At 55.8% G+C, this 17,353-nt stretch overlaps 1 long non-coding RNA gene across 1 annotated transcript in view; it reads right to left on the bottom strand.

Moving 5' to 3' along the window:
* LOC102159132 overlaps window positions 12,546–17,353 on the bottom strand; it is a 31,558-nt gene continuing 26,750 nt past the window's right edge. Inside the window, exon 4 of the long non-coding RNA XR_002336446.1 lies at window positions 12,546–13,424. This is a non-coding gene — a long non-coding RNA (uncharacterized LOC102159132). The remainder of the gene's footprint in view (window positions 13,425–17,353) is intronic.

Raw genomic sequence — 17,353 nt, 5'->3', positions numbered from 1 at the left:
AGGCTCCACGGGGAGACGGTGAATGCTGGTGTCGAAGCCCCCAGCGTGTGGCATCTCCCCTCCCGCCCCGGCCCTAGAAAACCAGCTCAGACGGCTACTGCTCAAGGGGGAGGAGATGGATGGATCGCAGGGACTCAGAACACTGTGTCCGGAAATAGACTCAGAACGTGTGGCATTTGCATATATGATAAAGGAAGCACGTTAAACCACTGAGGAAACAAATGATCATTTAAGAAATCATGCTGAGGGCGTTCCCGTCGTGGCGCAGTGGTTAGTGAATCCGACTGGGAACCATGAGGTTGCGGGTTCCATCCCTGGCCATTGGGTTAAGGATCTGGCGTTGCCATGAGCTGTGGTGTAGGTTGCAGACGTGGCTCAGATCCCGAGCTGCTGTGGCTGTGGTATAGGCCTGCAGCTACAGCTCCAATTAGACCCCTAGCCTGGGAACCTCCATATGCCTCAGATGGAAAAAAGACAAAAAAAAAAACAAGAAAAAAAAGAACCATGTTGAGATAAATCAGTTCAATATCGACCTATTTCTTTATACCAAAAGAGGTTTCTGGAGTTCCCTAGTGGCTCAGTGGGTTAAGGAACTTCCACATGCTGTGGGTGTAGCCAAAAAAAAAGATTCCAGATAGCTCAGTAAGTTTAAAATAAAATGGTCTTAGAAAAACATAAAAAAATGAGTAAATGTAAAACAAAATTTGGGAATTATTTGTAAGTATGGTATAAAAATCCGGAATCCACAAAGGATAAAACTGGTACATTTGTCAGTAGAATTTTTTTTTTTTGTCTTTTTGCCTTTTCTAGGGCAGCTCCCATGGCACATGGAGGTTCCCAGGCTAGGACTCTAATGGGAGCTGTAGCTGCTGGCCTACACCACAGCCACAGCAACATGAGATCCGAGCCGTGTCTGCAACCTACACATGGCAACGCTGGATCCTTAACCCACTGAGCAAGGCCAGGGATCGAACCTGCAACCTCATGGTTCCTAGTCGGCTTTGTTAACCACTGCGCCACAACAGGAAGTCCTATAGAAAATCTTAAGATGTGTGTACAACAAAAGTATCATTACAAAGTCAAAAGACCAACCAATAATAAAAAATTTTGCAACTCTCATAACAGAAAATGGCCTTGTTATAGAAATAATTCTTACAAATTTCTTAGAAAAATACCAAAACCCAAAAAATTGGTAAAGTTGGTTCAAAAACAGAATTACAAATGACCAATAAAAAAAGACCCTTGGAGTTCCCTTGTGGTGCAGTGGCTAAAGGATCCAGTGTCATCCCTGCAGTGACCTGGGTCACAGCTGTGGCGTAGGTTCGATCCTTCGCCGGGGAACTTCCACATGCTACAGGCTCAGTCAAAACAAAAAACTCACCTCAGTCCTTAGATGTTGAGTTTGAGTTTTTTCCTCAAACTCCTATCTGCAGACATTGAAATGTGAAACCATTTTTCGCCAATCCGGTTGGCAGAGATTTACCTGTTTGAAACTGATCGGTGCCTCTGTAAGTCCGCCCACATAACCTGGTGGGAATATTAACTGCTGGGAACACTTTAGAGCACGACTTGGCTCATCAACTGGTAAAATAATACCTGTTTCGGAAAGTGGCGGTTCTCTCTGCCTCAGCTTCCTGTGGGCACGTGTGCACGCGGACAGCCGGCAACCTGCGTGCACGGCAGCTGCACGTTGGACACCCACGTCCCGGGCAGGTGACGGCTCGCTCTGACTCGCTCTGTCGGAGCCTCCAGCCCGCTCTCCGGGGGCAGGGCCTCCGCTCCCCCCGCCCCCGGAAGACAGGGACCCTTCACCACCCTCTCACCGTCACGGGGGTGGGGCTGCCCAAACGCTGCAAACTGTGAAAAGTAGGGTCTCTGTTTTGTTTTGTTTTGAATTAACTTTTGTGTCAAAATACGCGTCAGCTGAAACGGCCATTGTGACCCTTCTCAGTGCACGTCCTGTGGCACCACGTCCACTCACACGGTGTGGCCGCCGCCTTCCCGTCTCCAGGGCCTGTCCATCTGCCGCGACGGGAGGCTGTCCCACCGAGCAGCAGCTCCCGCTCCCTCCCCCGGCCCCGGGTTCCCGCCGTCCCACCCGTGTCCGTGACTCTGAAGTCGCCAAGCCTCTCCTCCGAGTGCGATCACACAGGACTCGGCCCTTTGCGTCTGGTGTGTTGTAATCAGCACAGTGTCCTCGGGGCTCATCCGTGTTGCGGAATAGTCACAATTCCCTCTCTTAAAGGCTGAATAATATTACGTGGTCTGTACTCAGCTTATTTTGTTGATCCAGGCATCTATCCATGGACACCTGGGCTGCCTCCACCTTCAGCGGTTGTGAAGAAGGCTGCTGTGAACATGGGTGCGCCGGCATCTGTTTGCGCCTCTGCTTTCAATCCTTTGGGGTATACGCTCAGAAGTGGGATTGCTGGATCAGATGGTAATTCTATTTTTAATTTCTGAGAAACCACCAGTGTAATCTATTTTTAAAAATAAAAATGTTCCCGAGTTCCCTGGTGGCCTCGTGGATTAAGGATCCGGCATTGTCATCGCCGTGGCGCGTATTCAAATTCCTGGCTTGGGAACTTCTTCATGCTGCAGGCACAGCCCAAAAGAATGTTTAAACTAAAAATGTAGAAACAGATGTCACAGCAAAATCAAAACCATCTGGAAGCATAAAAACCCATGCTCATCTCTAGGGGGTGGTCATGAAAGGGGGATGAAGCATGTTTTCCTTTCACTTTACCCCTTCCCGAAACGGCTCTTTTTCAGGCGTGTACGTGGCTTCGGTAAGAACAGTGAATAAGAATGGGTACAGTTCCCATCGACATGCTTTCCAACAGGTCAGCAGAAAACATCACACAGGAAGCCTCGGGCTTCCACCCAGCACCTTCCTCGGGTGAAGGTAAGGGGGGCTGCTGCCAGCCTCTGGTTTTCTGCGTTCATTGTCCTGGGAAAAACCCACATTCATTCATTCATCTGGGGCTCCTTGAAGACAGAGGCCGTGTGTAGGTTACATTAAAGCCACTGGTTCCTCGTGCCACTTGCAGCACGTGGAGGGCGCTCAGCGTTTCTGCGCTTAGCGGCAGTTCGCGTTAATCCCTGAGAACAGGCCCTGGAGCTGGGGGTCATCCCGCCTCGGCAGCCTTTGCTCTGCAGAGACCTCGCTTCCCTCTCTCCTGCTTCCTCTCAGCCAAGAGGGGCATCTCCGTGTCTCGATTCTTCCACGTGGCCTTGACGCCCATGAATTTCTTCATCGGACCGGAAATGTGTAAACTGTAATTTCCAGGGCGTGGCTGAGGAGCACGTGGAGGGGACACCGCGGTGGAAACGTCAGGATTCAGATCTCCGATCTGCGGCTCAGGAGCCACGCGACCTTCAGCACGTGACCTCAATGCTTTGTGTTTCGCTTTCCGTATTGGAGGGATGGTATTACCCACCCCACAGACGGTACAAAGTATTCGGCAGAGTGTCTTCTTCACGTGAGGGGCTGAGGGAATGGAACTTCAGAGCTTTGAAGTTGACAGTTCCAGTTACCACCCACTGTGATGAAACCTGTCGCTCTAATAATCGAATACCATCTTAAGGGGTCTCCTTGGTAAAGAAATGTCACTTTAAAACACAAACACAGAACACAAGAGTTTGCGACCTGTTGTTTCTTTACAAATGACAAACAGATTTCTTCACCTGGAAATAGCTCAATTTGAAACTGATACTTTAGAAATTGTTTCAATTAACCCGAAGGAATAAATACCGCGGGCTTGTCAGGATTTATGACTAGACTTCGTAAAATGAAAGGGGGCCGACAGAACGAAATCTATTTCGTGGGATTTAGCTGAATTTAAGGAGGTAGCGTATCCGAGGTTCTAACCCAAGGCCCACACACAGCTCGTGATAGCATTTAATTGGCACCCTGATAAGAAGAGGAAGGCTGTTCCATTGTTTTCAGACTTTCCCTTGGCCTTTTTTTTGGTTTCCGAGGAATTTATCACTCAGTAAGTACCTTTACCAGGTTTCTCAATTACTCTCCGACCCTTTTGTTACGAGGGGAACTGGGGGATAAAGCCGCCCTCACGGAAGGGTACGTTTAGAAAGCTCTCCGGAGTCCATACCTTTATGACACTAGGAGTAAAAACGGAGCCGCTGCAAACGCTCGTCACTAAGTCCATGCCCACATGAGTCATCCCACCAAGTCTGTGTTCATTATTCATCCCATCAGATAACCTAACCACTGAATTAAAGCATTTCATTTAGACTTCTCAATATAAATTATATATATAAGCTACTTAAACACCGATTCTGGCATTTAAAAGACACTGAATATTCAAATTCTTAGACTATAATAAGGGCAACATTAAAGCTAATATTCAGAGGAAATATGTTATCGGTGAAGCAGGTGGGCTGCCTTGGTTGTCACTATGCAGGATTTGGATTAAAGAATCGGTGATCTGATTAACTGCCTCACTTACGGTCTTCTAAATGAATCCCAACAGAGTCCATGCATTGCTGTGGAAACACTTAGCCTCCAAATCAATGTTCAGTGGTTTTAGACATAAATTTACCTAATTGCGAGACCTGCTTAGGATTCAACATCTTGTCCACGATCCATCATTATGTGAAATAAAAATGGGTTTTGAATCTTTAGCTTGTTCTTTTTCTGTAGGCCTGGTCTCTAATGATATGAAACATCATTGTGTAACTTTCATGAAATCGACACCACAGGGTCAGGCAGGGCACCTCCCCCTGCAGAGAAGCTCCTGGGCTGTGCCACTCAGCCTGATCCCCCAGCTGCTGCTCCTGGTCTGAAATAAACTAAGTTCAAAACTTGAGCGTGGAGATGTGAACATAATGAAATTAAGGGTTGAGAAACTGAAGAAATTAAGTGCAGAAACTGGAGTTAGAGAGTTTAGAAACATTTGTATCATTCCAATGTAAAGACATCATTTCTTTAATGTTAAAAATGCAGGGTCCCTATGTTGTATTTATTTCATTCTTTTAGAAAACAATTCCTTTTTTATTTTAGAAAAGTATCAGCTGGCCAGGATTGGAAATTTCATTTTATTTATTTTATCCCTTTGGCCGCGACTGTGGCATGTGGAAGCTCCTGGGCTGGAGTTCGAACCCGTGCCACAACAGCAGCTTGGCAATGCTGGATGGACCCTTAACCTACTATGCCACAAGAAAACTCCTGGGAAATAAAAACAAAACCAAACTGGTCGTTCCTCACAGGGAGTTTGGGAAGCAGGATTTGGGGGAGCCACTTCAGTGCAGTGGGAGACGCGTTTTCCAGGGCCCCTCAGCCACCTGAAAGCGACCCTCGTCCACGGAAAAGATCCACTTCCATATGGTGTCACCTGAAGTGCAGCTGGAGCAGAAACACCAAGTCCCACACAGGGGAGCGTCAGGGGGAGACGGGGTTTCAGCTGGTGGGTGCCGGAGGCAGCTGGGGGTGCAGAGAGCAATTGTTACAGGCGCTGTCAGAAGTCTTTGTGGGGAGCGAGGAGCGCAAGCCTGACCGGAGTCAATGTTTGTGCCGATCACCCCACCAAGGACGACCTCGGGGACTGATGTGGGCACCAGGAGGCAGGGGTGCCAGCGTCCGGACTCAGCTCAGCGCATCCTGCCTCCCGAGGGCCGTGCTCAACATGCGGGCGGCTGCAGACACGCAGGGGATGCCAGCAGTGATGGCACAGACGACATGGCTCGGGAGGGGACGCTAGCAAAGTGGTGGGACCCACGACGCCGAGGGTGCTTGTCTTAGCTCCTGGCCAGCGACTCATGAAGGACTTTTCCTGGTACCGTCAGGATGTCAAGTTGGATATTAGCTCCAGAAAGAAACACGCTTCGGAGGCTTCTTTTGCACACGTGCGCATGTCTCAGTTTTCTACGGTGCAGTCAGTGAACCCTTGACCGGGTCAATAAGGGATAGCAGTAGTTTGGGGGTTGAGCGGTCCTGGGACAGCGCGCCACGACTCGGAGGCTGACCTTACGCTTGACTAGAGCAGCAGGACAGAGACTCAGATCCCCCGGGGGGCGGGGCCGGGCCAGGGCCCCCGAAACCCCACACAGCCTCCGGCGGGCGTCCCCTCCCATCGAAGGCAGGCCAGTGCCGACCTCCCGGCAAGGACATGTGGGCTTTGGCCAACCAGGGGAGCTCCCCCACCCCAAGGTGGGGCTCCAGAGCATTTACTGGGATTCGATCGCATCCACGGGCTGACCTTGCATCCCTAGACGCCTCCTGAAGTCGAGCAAATACTGCGAGGTCCACGGCCCCGCTGTTAATCACGCTTTAACACTCGGTGTGCCCCAGGCCCAGCCCCAGGCCAAGGGAGAGGCCGGCCGTCTCTGGGCAAGGCTCACCCTCGCCACACATGCTTCAAAGTACTGCGGCAGAAATGCCTCTGAACTTCAGACACGCTGGCTGAGCAGCCTCCTGGGGCTGAGTGAAAAGACCAGATACGCAACGCCCCTCACACGAAACATCGTGAAAAAGGCTTCTTTCTGCATTTCCACCAAGGATGTGAAATGCAGTTCCTTAAATGAACCCACACGTGGGACAAAGGAGTCACAGTGCCTGGTGTCCACAGCGGTAAGGCAGTGGCCTCCATCCTCAGCCCTGCGGCGGGGCCGGTGTCCATCAGCCCCAGAGCCTGTGTCCAGGCCGAGCAGCAACGGGCCCCGGGCTGATGCCTGTCCACTCACGGGCTGGCCCAGGCCCAGGGTGGGATTTGACGTCCAAGGCTCCCCACTGGTCGACCGTCATTCCCTGGCAGAAGCCCTCTCCCAGGAGTTACAGTGAAAACCAGAGAAAGACAAAACCCAGTGGGAAGTGAGAAGACGTGGATCCCAGGGTCCTTCCTGGTGTCGTTTGCATCCGCGGGTCATCCTGAAATATTCGTATTTCTCAATGTAGCGGACCTCCAGCTTGTAAAATGATGACATGGCCAGGTCTGTGGGGGGGGGGGGGGCTGCCACTTAATATTATGTTCCTAAGACTTATTCACTTCATTGGCGCTTCTTGTCAAACCAGCAGTGGCGTCACCGGGTCCTAAGAACATGGATGACAGCACAGCTGTGGGGCTGGTGGGAGAGTGCAGTTGGGAGACCCGCCGCTTAAAACACTGGAAATCTGTTCCCAGGGCAGAGCCATGGGCAGAGCCTGACGCATCACAGAACGCACGAAACGGAGCTGGTTTCTGAAGAACCATCCCGTCAATGAATTTTAGCATTGTTTCCGGTTAGAGCTCAGTCTTTTTTTTTTTGGTGGCACGCCCGCAGCATGTGGAACTTCCTGCGCCAGGGATCAAACCCGTACCACAGCAGTGACAACGCCGGATCCTTAACCTACTGCGCCGCAAGAGAACTCCATCTTGGCTTTTTTTATGGTGAAATATAATGCCTATTCTCTTTTTTTATTCTTATTTTTATTTTTTGCCCTTTTAGGGCCGCACCCACGGCATATGGAGGGTCACGGCAACGCCGGATCCTTGACCCACTGAGCGAGGCCAGGGATCAAACCCGCAACCTCATGCTCCCAGTCGGATTCGTTTCCACTGCACCACGATGGGGACTCCACATAATGCCTATTCTTTAATCGCCTTATTTCCTCTCACTGATAAACAGCTTCCTTCCCAGTACAGCCGTCTTTCCACAGCCTTCAATTTGATTTTCAGCAACTGTGTGAATGGAGGCAGCCACTAGATGGCGCCATTTCCTTAACTTTCACCATCTCCTTGGCACAGATTCTGCTTTTGCCTAAACGGGTCCTTTGCACGGTTTATTTATTTTTAGGAAGGTTGCTTTCATGGCAGTCATTCACTCTTACGACCACCTCAGCCTGCCTGGTGGGCATTGTAAATGGGTAACAGAAACAAAGGCACGTAAATAAATGAAAACTAGCACAAAGCCATGCCTTCTGCTGCTGCTGCTGTCTTTTGAGGGCTGCATCCCCGGCCTGTGAATTTCCCAGGCGAGGGGTGGAACAGCAGCTGCAGCTGCCGGCCTAACGCCAGAGCCACAGAAACGCTGGATCCTTAACCCTCTGAACGAGGCCCGGGGTCCAACCCGCATCCTCATGGATACTAGCGGGGTTCACAACCTGCTGCGCCACAATGGGAACCTCCAGAGCCATGTCCCTAAATGAAAAGTGACGGGGTGTTTAGAACGACTGGGGACCTCCTGCTGTGCTCGGTGTCTTTTCACAAGGAACCCTCTGGACAGGGCGGAGCTTCGCAATGCGGAGGGCTGGGCTGGAGCCGCGGGTACCTGCCCTGCCTGCCCGGGGCTTCAGAGTACCTGGCCAGGCGGTCAGCACCCTCGCAGAGCAGCCCTGCATCAGGGCCTCTGCCGCTGGCCCCTTCTCCCAAAGAGCCCGGGCTCCCTCCTCACCCCCATGGGCTCCCCCTGCATCCCCCACCATTCCCACTCCGCGATCTCCCCATGCGTGTCTGTGGAGACCTGGGTGCTTGCTCTGTCCACACTCACGATGGCCGGGCAGCGCTCCGCGCCGTCATCAGGCTGCATCTCCTTCCCCGCCATCTCCACAGCCAGAACCTGGGAGACGGTGTGTCTGTTAGACTATCGTCATCCAGAGTCCGCACAGGCCTCTGAATATTAAAACTAGCCCTGAACGACGTGGGAAGCGCCCACCGGCCTCTCCACCCTAAGGCGTATTTCCTACACCCCAAACACAGCCTTAAAGGGCCCGTCAAGTTGCCATCATTTGGGGGTGGGGGGGACATTCCCATAGGGAGTCACAAAGGGGCTGGCCTTGAGCAAGGAGGTGAACCACACCTGCGCACGGAGGCGAGGCCCCCATATCCTCACCGCACCTGCGCTCCCGACGGGTCCGAGGGCGGAATGTGGGTCGCGGCCACGTCTCTCTCTGTCGCGGACAGTTCGTTTCAGGCACTTACATTGACACGAGACTGGACTTTGTGCCGAATATTTTGGTGAGCTGCGAACCGTTTCACAAAATCATATTCGAGAGACTGGTTTGGAGAACGATTATAACAAGAAGTGGGAGTTCCCGTCGTGGCGCAGTGGTTAAGGAATCTGACTAGGAACCATGAGGTTGCGGGTTCTATCCCTGGCCTTGCTCAGTGGGTTAGGGATCCGGTGTTGCCGTGAGCTGTGGTGTAGGTTGCAGATGCGGCTCGGATCCAGTGTTGCTGTGGCTCTGGCGTAGGCCGGTGGCTACAGCTCCGATTCGACCCCTAGCCTGGGAACCTCCATATGCCGCGGGAGCAGCCCAAGAAATGGCAAAAAGACAAAACAAAAAAACCAAGAACTGAATCTTAGGTGATTAGAATTCAACAGAGTTTCTAACGGGCTCCCAATTAATGAAAATACTGCGGCGATTTCCATGCCCAGGTTTTTATCCGTCTTACAGCAGAAAATGGAGTGTGACGACCCTTGAAGTTTTCTCAGCCCAAGCGGACTGCTGCCTCGCTTTCCCCTAGTGCTGACCGATCGCAAGTCAATCCCCCACAGCACGAGGTGCCCCTTCTACTCCAATCCACGCAGACACACACTCCCCTGAAACCTCATTTCTACGCTGATGTTACTCACACGCCCGTTCGCAGATGTCACTTTTCCAAAGCAGGAATCGAGGGGCTTCAAAGAGCTTGTTACCATCTGCGTCTAAGTAACTGCGTGTTTCCTGTATGAAATGGATGGCCCCCCGCGGGCACCTGGTCACGTGAACCTGTTACTTTGTGACCTGCTCCAGGAAGAGCCTCTCTGAGGGCCACGAGGTTCACTCGCGCTGCTGGCTTTCCAGAAACACGTACCGGTCGCCCGGTTTGCCTGTCAAAGCAGTGGAGGAGGAGATGATACTGCATCTCTCCGGTATTTTTCACGCCTTCCTGAGAGAAATGCTCCTTGATTTGGGAAAAAGTCAGTGACCAGAGGGAAAAACAGCAGGAGAAAGAGGAAGGTTTTGTAAATGCAAAAACTATACTTGTAAAAGGGATATTTTCATTGTGATTTGGAGAAACGTTTGCCAAAACAGTCCAAGACGGACCTGGCACGTTGGAGCAGGGCGGCAGGTGATGCTGGGGCAAAGGGCGGGTGCTGGAGAGGGTGTGGTGGCCCTCCCGCCCCTGCTCCATCGCGTTTTCCCTCCTCCAGGGAACCGTGTGCGGGCGACTGCGATCCAGCGACCCAGCAGGGCCTCCGCAGCACTGACCTGTGTTTCCCAAGGGCCACCCTGGCAGCCCAGGGACAGCGATGACACCACCACCACCTCCAGCCTGCAGTCCGGGGGACCTGCGGTGCTCGTTTTCATCCACGGAAGCGGGGGAACTGCAGGCCGGTCCCCAGTCCAGGCGCCCAGCCCAGGTGACAGGCGTCTTTTGGGATTTTATTCTAGGAGCTTCCAGCCCCCAAGGGGCCCGTGGAGGGAAGAGGCAAGCATGACCCTCACACTTTCTTTCAAGGCTTTCATGTGGCGCCTCCCACCTGGAAGGCTGCATTTTGGGGTTCATTTCATCTGGTTTTACCAAGAAAGCAATGTGTTAGCGGAGGGGAGACACAGAGGCTGAGAGCACGTGGCTCATGAGCCCCCATGTCCCGCGATGTCCTGCCCTCACCCAGCAGCCTGCTGACACCTGCAGCCCCATCAACCTGCCCCTGGCGGACGCTGGGGGGCGGCAGAGGCCCAGCTGACACACGGAAAGGCCTAGTGCCTCCGGCCCCAAGGCCAGTGTGTGCAGGTGTCCCCTGCAGAGGTGCCCCCAGCATCCACTCCGCCCTCTAGGAGCGAGCTGGCCTGAGGGGCCTGCTCCTGGGGAGGGGGCCGTTTCTGGGACTGAGGAGGCTTTTCAGGGACAAAGGTCTGTGTTTGGTGTCACCGGAGAGGAGGAGAGAGAAGGGCCTGGGGAAAGAGCTCGCTCTCCCGTCACTGTGACAGCAGACGGCTTGGTGGCGGGGCGGGGCGGGGGAACGAGCCCCAGCCCCAGGCTCTGCTCCCTCCACCCCCACAGAGCCCCGCACGCTCCCACCTGCTGCCACGTTGGCTGCGTTTAGTCCTAACAGAAACCAGAGCGGCTTTCCCAGAGGCGCTCAGGCGACACATGGCAGAAGAGATGCCGCCTGCGTGATGCTGAGGGTGAAGTGAGGCCGTGACAGACACCAGGCCTGAGGAGCTCAGGACGGCCGGGGCCAGCCCCGGGCACGACGGGCAAGGCGAGGAGACCCTGAGCCAGGGGGCCGAGCCCGGGCTGGAGGCTGCGGTGGGGAGGGGCGCAGGGGCCCTGCGAGTGACCAGATGCAGTGGACCCCGGGCAGCCAAGGCCACCTGTCAGAGGCACAGGCTGAGCCAAGCACCGGGTCCGAGGGGAGAGAGGCTGGGTCTGGCCCGGGGCCTCCCGCTGCTCCAGGACACAGGACAGGCTCTGAGTGCGCTTGGGTCTCTCCAGGTGCAGGACGGGGCGGGGGGGGGGCTTGTGGGGACTGTCACCGGGCCTCTGACAAGGCAGCTGAAGAGAGGCCTGTCCCACGTAAGCACTGACTGACTGAGCGCCCCTGGCAAGCAAACCAGCAGGTGCTCCAGCCAGGCACTGGGCCGGGGGCTGGGGGGTAAATAAACACAGAATCAGCCCACGGCTCTTCCCTGAGCCTGGAGAGCTGCTGTGCCCTCTCCTTGCACAAGCCCAGGCTGCAATGCCGGGCGCGCCTGGTCCCGGAGGGGCCCCAGTGAGAGGGTGCAGGTGCCGCTTGCTGAGGCTCAAACCACCTTTCCGTGGGAGCCAGCACCAACCCCGCCAGGGCAGTGTGGGGCCACAGCGTCCCAGGGGCTCTGTTCCTGGTTCTGATGGCCCCCACCGGGCAGGGGCCCCACGTGGGCAGCGACACTGCCCGCCCATCACCATTCCCCTGGTAGGAAGCTCCCTTGGGCTCACCTCTGACAGCACCTGTGCCTCAAGGGTGACTCGACAAGTATCTGATAAGGGGTCAGAGAGAAATCTGTCCTAAGACCCAGAAGTGGGAGCTTCTGGGGCTCGGGCTGTGGAACCCAGTGTGGACCCCAGACTTGGGGAGCTGGGGATGGGGGCCGGTCCTCCACGCCCCTGAGGTGGGAAACTACCTGGAACTGAAGGGTCCAGACTGGCAGAGGGGAGCTTCTGAAGGGCGGGGGAGCTGCTTCAGAGGGAGGGGTGGCAGGTGGGACAAATCTGGTCTCACGTGGCCGTGGTCCCCACGACCGTGTGAAGCACGTCGGAAGTGCTCTGCCGTGAGAACCAAGTTAGTGACAGCTCAGCGGAGTTAAAAGTTGGTGACTTCAGGTTATAGGGGGTGCCAGGCAGCGGTACTGGGGGCGGGGAGGGGAGAGGGACGGGAGGACGTGGGGGAGGGAGGTGCCCTCAAGTGAACAGCAGGAGGCAAACACACCTCCTCCGGGGAGGACGCTGGGGGCTCAGGCTGCAGCCTGACCTGGGGTGCAGTTTACAGTAAGGGGGGATGCGGGGCCTGCGAGGTGCTCCCAGCTCTGGACCGCGCATGTCCCTCTGAAACACAGTGAGTCGCTTCGTTTTCATTCACTCGTTCATTCACTGGCTCACTGGTTCAGGAGTAAACAGGCGTTTGGGGCACAGACGCTGGTGGGTCCGGCCGCGCAGTGCAGGAAGCTCTGACCCAGAGGCAGGAGCCCGCAGGTCCCCGGCGGGGCAGCAGCAGAGGTGGGGCTGGGGGGGGGAGCCGCCTCCGTCCAGGGAGGGGCGTGCGTCCCTGCTTCGGACCTGAGGAGGCTGTGATCAACCTGGAGAGGGCGTCCCACTGAAACTCCTTCCAAAGGCAGCACAGTGATGAGCTTCCTGGCTGCGGTTCCCAGAACCAGTGACGGCAAAGCCAGCGGCTCCCTCCCAGGAAGCCTGGGCCACAGGCGGCCTTCTGCTCACCTCCTGTTCAGCATCACGACCAGCTTCAGACAAGCTTCAGCCCGTGTGTGAGCTCGGAGCCCGGGCCGGCGCAGTCGTTTGGGTGTATCTGAAGCGCACCTGTGCTTTGGTCTTCGCAGGACCCCAGGGGACAGCCTGGGGACTCTCCTTGCCTGCAGTGACCACGTACCACCCGATGGGAGACAGAGGCTGCGAGGGCCAGGCGCCTCCGTGGCTCCTGCTCCCCAGGCTCCCCTCCCTTCCCGGACCCATTTCCTTTCCTTGAATTCTTGTCACCTGGCTGGACTCCACTTCCTGAAAGGAACACTAAGAAGTCTGTGACATGAAAAGGCATCTCCCACGTCTCTGCCTTTTTGGAAAACGTTCATTGTGCTGTGTTCCCGGTCAGGCACAATAGTGAGAACGCGTCTCGGGGGCAGGAACGGGAGACCGTCCGGAAACCTCTGACCGCGGTAAAGACCCAGAGACGCTGCGAGCGCGGGAGTTGCACAAAACCCAGGCATCCTTCACGTGGCGGAGGTGGCACTGGAAGAAGATGAGCCAGCATGAAGGATGCCTCCCTGGAGGTCAGGCCCCTCCCATGACTGCAGCCCCAGGAACGCAGCTGATTATCCGCCCAATTTTCTCTCTGCTGATGAACGCCTCCCCGCAGCCTTCCGCTCACACGAAAGAACATTAAGAAACCAAACGGAGCAACGTATAAGATAATAGCCTAGGAAGATGAGTTTTGGTAAAAACAAATATATCATTCACGGACGCTACAGGCTTCAACACTTTTCCTAAAAGCACACGAAGCCCTCAGCTCTGTCAGGATCCAACCGACAGGTAAGCATTGGGCTAGAATATTACGAGCGGTTTCTTTCTTAGCCATTAAAGTGTGGGAACCCTTCACTTCCCCAGCCAGCCAGCCGTTCTGCTTGCCCCCAGGGTCTTTTTGTCTCCCCACCTGAGAGTATTTCGAGGCATAAAAGAAGACCTAAAACTCTGTGGTCATGAGGAGGTGTGGCAGCAGAAAAGGGAACACACAGGCGGCGGCATCTGCAAGCCCCGTGTCATCAGATGGGACCAGACAGTGGGTGGAAATCCAGCAGGCACTGCCGCAGGGTGCCAACCCCACCTGATGCACAGGAGATGCTGCGTAGTAATATAATAAAGAACACACGGGCTCAGCAGCCACGGTCACACCTCAGCACGCCACACTGGATCCACACTGCTCACGGCTGCCGACAGTGGGGAGGTCCCGACACCTCCTGGGTAAACTGGGAACTGGGTAAATTAGGGGTAGAACCAGGCAACAGTTTACTGTAACCTGTTAGTCCAACAAAACTCCTCAGCAAAACGTTCCTCCTGGTTGTGTGGAATTTATTTGCTCGCCTTGTTTCAACCTGTTAATCTCAAGAATGATTCAAGCTTCAATGGACTCTGACCTAAAATTAGCTGCAATTTTTTTTTGCACCTGTCTCTAGCCACATTTTTCTTAGAAGAGATCAAATAGCTTTAGTCACATTCTCTATTATAAAAAACAAAAACAAAACACCCAGGAGTTCCTGTCGTGGCATAGCAGAAAACAAATCTGACTAGGAACCATGAGGTTGCAGGTTTGATCCCTGGCCTCACTCAGTGGGTTAAGGATCCAGCATTGCCATGAGCTGTGGTTGTAGGTCACAGACACGGCTCGGATCCCGCGTTGCTGTGGCTGGGGTGTAGGCTGGCAGCTGTAGCTCCAATTTGACCCCTAGCCGAGGAACCTCCATATACTGCTGGTGCAGCTCTAAAAAAAAAAAAGGCAAAAGACAAAAAAACCCACAAAAAAACAAAAAACAGTGCCCTAAGGACCTACCAGCGTGTAGACAATAGCCAGGAAATTCAAGTGTGAATTGCACAGGGTAAGAGGAAGAAGGCTGTTTCTGATAAAGAAGACGGCAATGCAGGCCAGGCGCGCGGCCACGGCGGGACCAGGAGAAAGAGCTGCGCTGGCGGCCGCCCCCCCAGGACGGCCACGAGGGCCGGGTCAGGGCCACCACTGGCCTGGAGACCTCACTGCCGTCTGCAGAGGGCGTGGGGAGCTCTTCCAAGGAGCCAGGGCCCTTCCACGGCTGGAGAGGGTGGACACCTTCTCCCCTTCGGGGGAGCCCACACAGGAGGCCCCCCGTCCTCCCTAGGACGGACCAGGACGGCTCCTTACACGTCGGCCATCGTCACGTCTCTGGGAAATGTTAGGAAAAAACGGAAGCGGGAATGTTAGAACTCCTTTGAAAGAAAAGCCAAAGACTTTTTTTTTCTCTTTAGGGCTGCACCCACGGCATATGGAGGTTCTCAGGCTGGGGTTGAATTGGAGCTGCAGCCACTGGCCTACACCACAGCTCACGGCAATGCTGGATCCTTCACCCACTGAGCGAGGCCAGGGGTCGAACCCAAGTCCTCATGGATACTAGTCAGGTTCCTAACCCACTGAGCCACAGTGGGAACTCTGAAAAGCCAAAGATTAGTGAGGACACTGAGAACTTGCTGAAGAAGAAAGAGACCCTCGGCCAGGAGTCCTGGATGCATCCAGATCAACCAGGACCCCACGTCTGCTGCGGGAGCCGGGCCTGAGGCAGACGCTGTCTGTAAACCTCCTGGGTCATATGGGGTCACGCAGGTCGCACACGGTCTTACCGTGATGGCAGGGGACCCAGCTGTCGCTGGCCTGCTTTGCTTTCCTCTGCGCCGCGGAGGGAGCAGAGGGACGTCGTGGCGACAGACGCACGGGGGCGCAGGCCAGCGTCGCAGGAACACCTGTCCCCTCTCCTTCCACCGCAGCCCCACGCCCCGCCCGCTCAGGGCGGCCCGCGGAGCATCCTTCATGACCTCGCGCAGCAGAGGACACTCGAACCACGGCCCGTGCTTCATCTGGGATCAAGCTCGCACCCTTTCTCTGGGCGTAGAGAGGCTTCATCCGCCCGCCTCTCGCGTCTCAGTCCCTCCGCCCCGGATTCACGCTCCACTGCAGCCCAGCTCGCGCCCAAGGGCCTCCCCGCGCAGTCCTTCCAGACAAGCGGGTGGCGGGGGCCTCTGGGGGGCGGTCCGCTGCTCGCTGCTCTGGGGCCTGGCTGCGCGGTCTGCGCTGCCCTCCTACGCCTGGTCCTGCATGGGCCACTCCTGTGTCCTGATGCCGCGATGCTGTGACCCTCACGCGGCTGACCTCGTCAAACCTGGTTACGCTCGACGCACCGTCGCACTCCGGGCTCTTCCAAAAGGCGTAGCCCCTGCGTTATCCCGAGACAGAAAGCACGTCCCCGGCTTGGGGTCGGGGCAGGTACGGCTTCCCCTGCGGCAGACTTTGCCCAAACCTCGATCTTCCCATGCGCGCTTTCAACAGCCCTGGACGCCCCCGAGCGGACACCAGCGGCCCCGAGCGGACACCAGCGGCCCCGCGCGGGCGCTGGCCCGAGTGCAGCGTCGTCAGTGTCCCACAGGCCCCGGCTGGCTCTCGTCGCCTCCGTGTTCTCTGCCCCACTTAACAGGGCCCCAGTCCCACATCGAGGTTGGGTCTCTGTGTCCGACAAAACCGTTCCTGTCTCTTGTCACGACGGGGACGACGGCAGAACACAGACGAGGCAGCCGCAACGGGTCAGGCTGGCGGCTGAACTCGAGGCCGACCCCAAGGGCTTCTCGAGGTCCCGAGCGTTCCTTTCAGGAGTGACTGTCCCGGGCTGCTTGAGTCTTCCTGTCCGCGCTGTCCGTCTGCTGAGACGCGGGAGGGCCTGGCTGGAGAGCTGTCCTGACCCACATTCGCCTGGTGCGTGGCCGGGGCGAGCTCTGGACCCCTGCTCCCGGCAGGCGTGCCAGGTCACCGCAGGCCTCCACAGCGGCCTAGTGAGACTCACCTTCACATTCCCTGAGTTTTCCCTCCTGTAAAGTGCTTGGGCCCCCGGGGACCCCATCACGCTGCCTCTGGGTCCCACCACCTCAGAGCATGGATCGGGCCGCGGGGCCGCATCTCTCCCAGCCTGGCTTGGGTGGGCTCAAGACACAGGCAGCTCTGGCCTGGCTTCTCCAGCCCCTCTGTCTTCAGGGTGCGTCCCCCAGCGAGGGCCAACTCTTCCCTCCTTTACCAGGAGCCGTCCCTGCCAAAGTCATCGTTAGGGTTGTCCTGTGAGCTTCCAGGTTTCCTCTGGGGGGAGAGGTCTTAGGGTCACGGAAAGGGTGGGGGCGGGAGGACTGGAGACACAGGTTCACGAGTGGCCGGCAGAGTCCCCGCAGGTCCCGTTAGGGATTGAACTGTGTCCCCTGAAGCTGCCTGTTGAGCCTGGTGTGATGGCGTTTGGAGACGGGGTCTCTCGGGTGGTTCCTCAGCTTGAATGAGGTGGTGAGGGTGGGGCCCTGGTCCCAAAGACCGGGGTCCTCAGAAGAGGAGGAAGGGACCCCGCGTTGGCTCACCGCCCTGGGAGGGCTCGGCAAGACGGCACCGT

The sequence above is a fragment of the Sus scrofa genome, chromosome 10 (assembly GCF_000003025.6).
Source record: "Sus scrofa isolate TJ Tabasco breed Duroc chromosome 10, Sscrofa11.1, whole genome shotgun sequence".
Classification (NCBI taxonomy): Eukaryota; Metazoa; Chordata; class Mammalia; order Artiodactyla; family Suidae; genus Sus; species Sus scrofa.
This window is presented reverse-complemented; position numbering and strand designations above follow the sequence as displayed.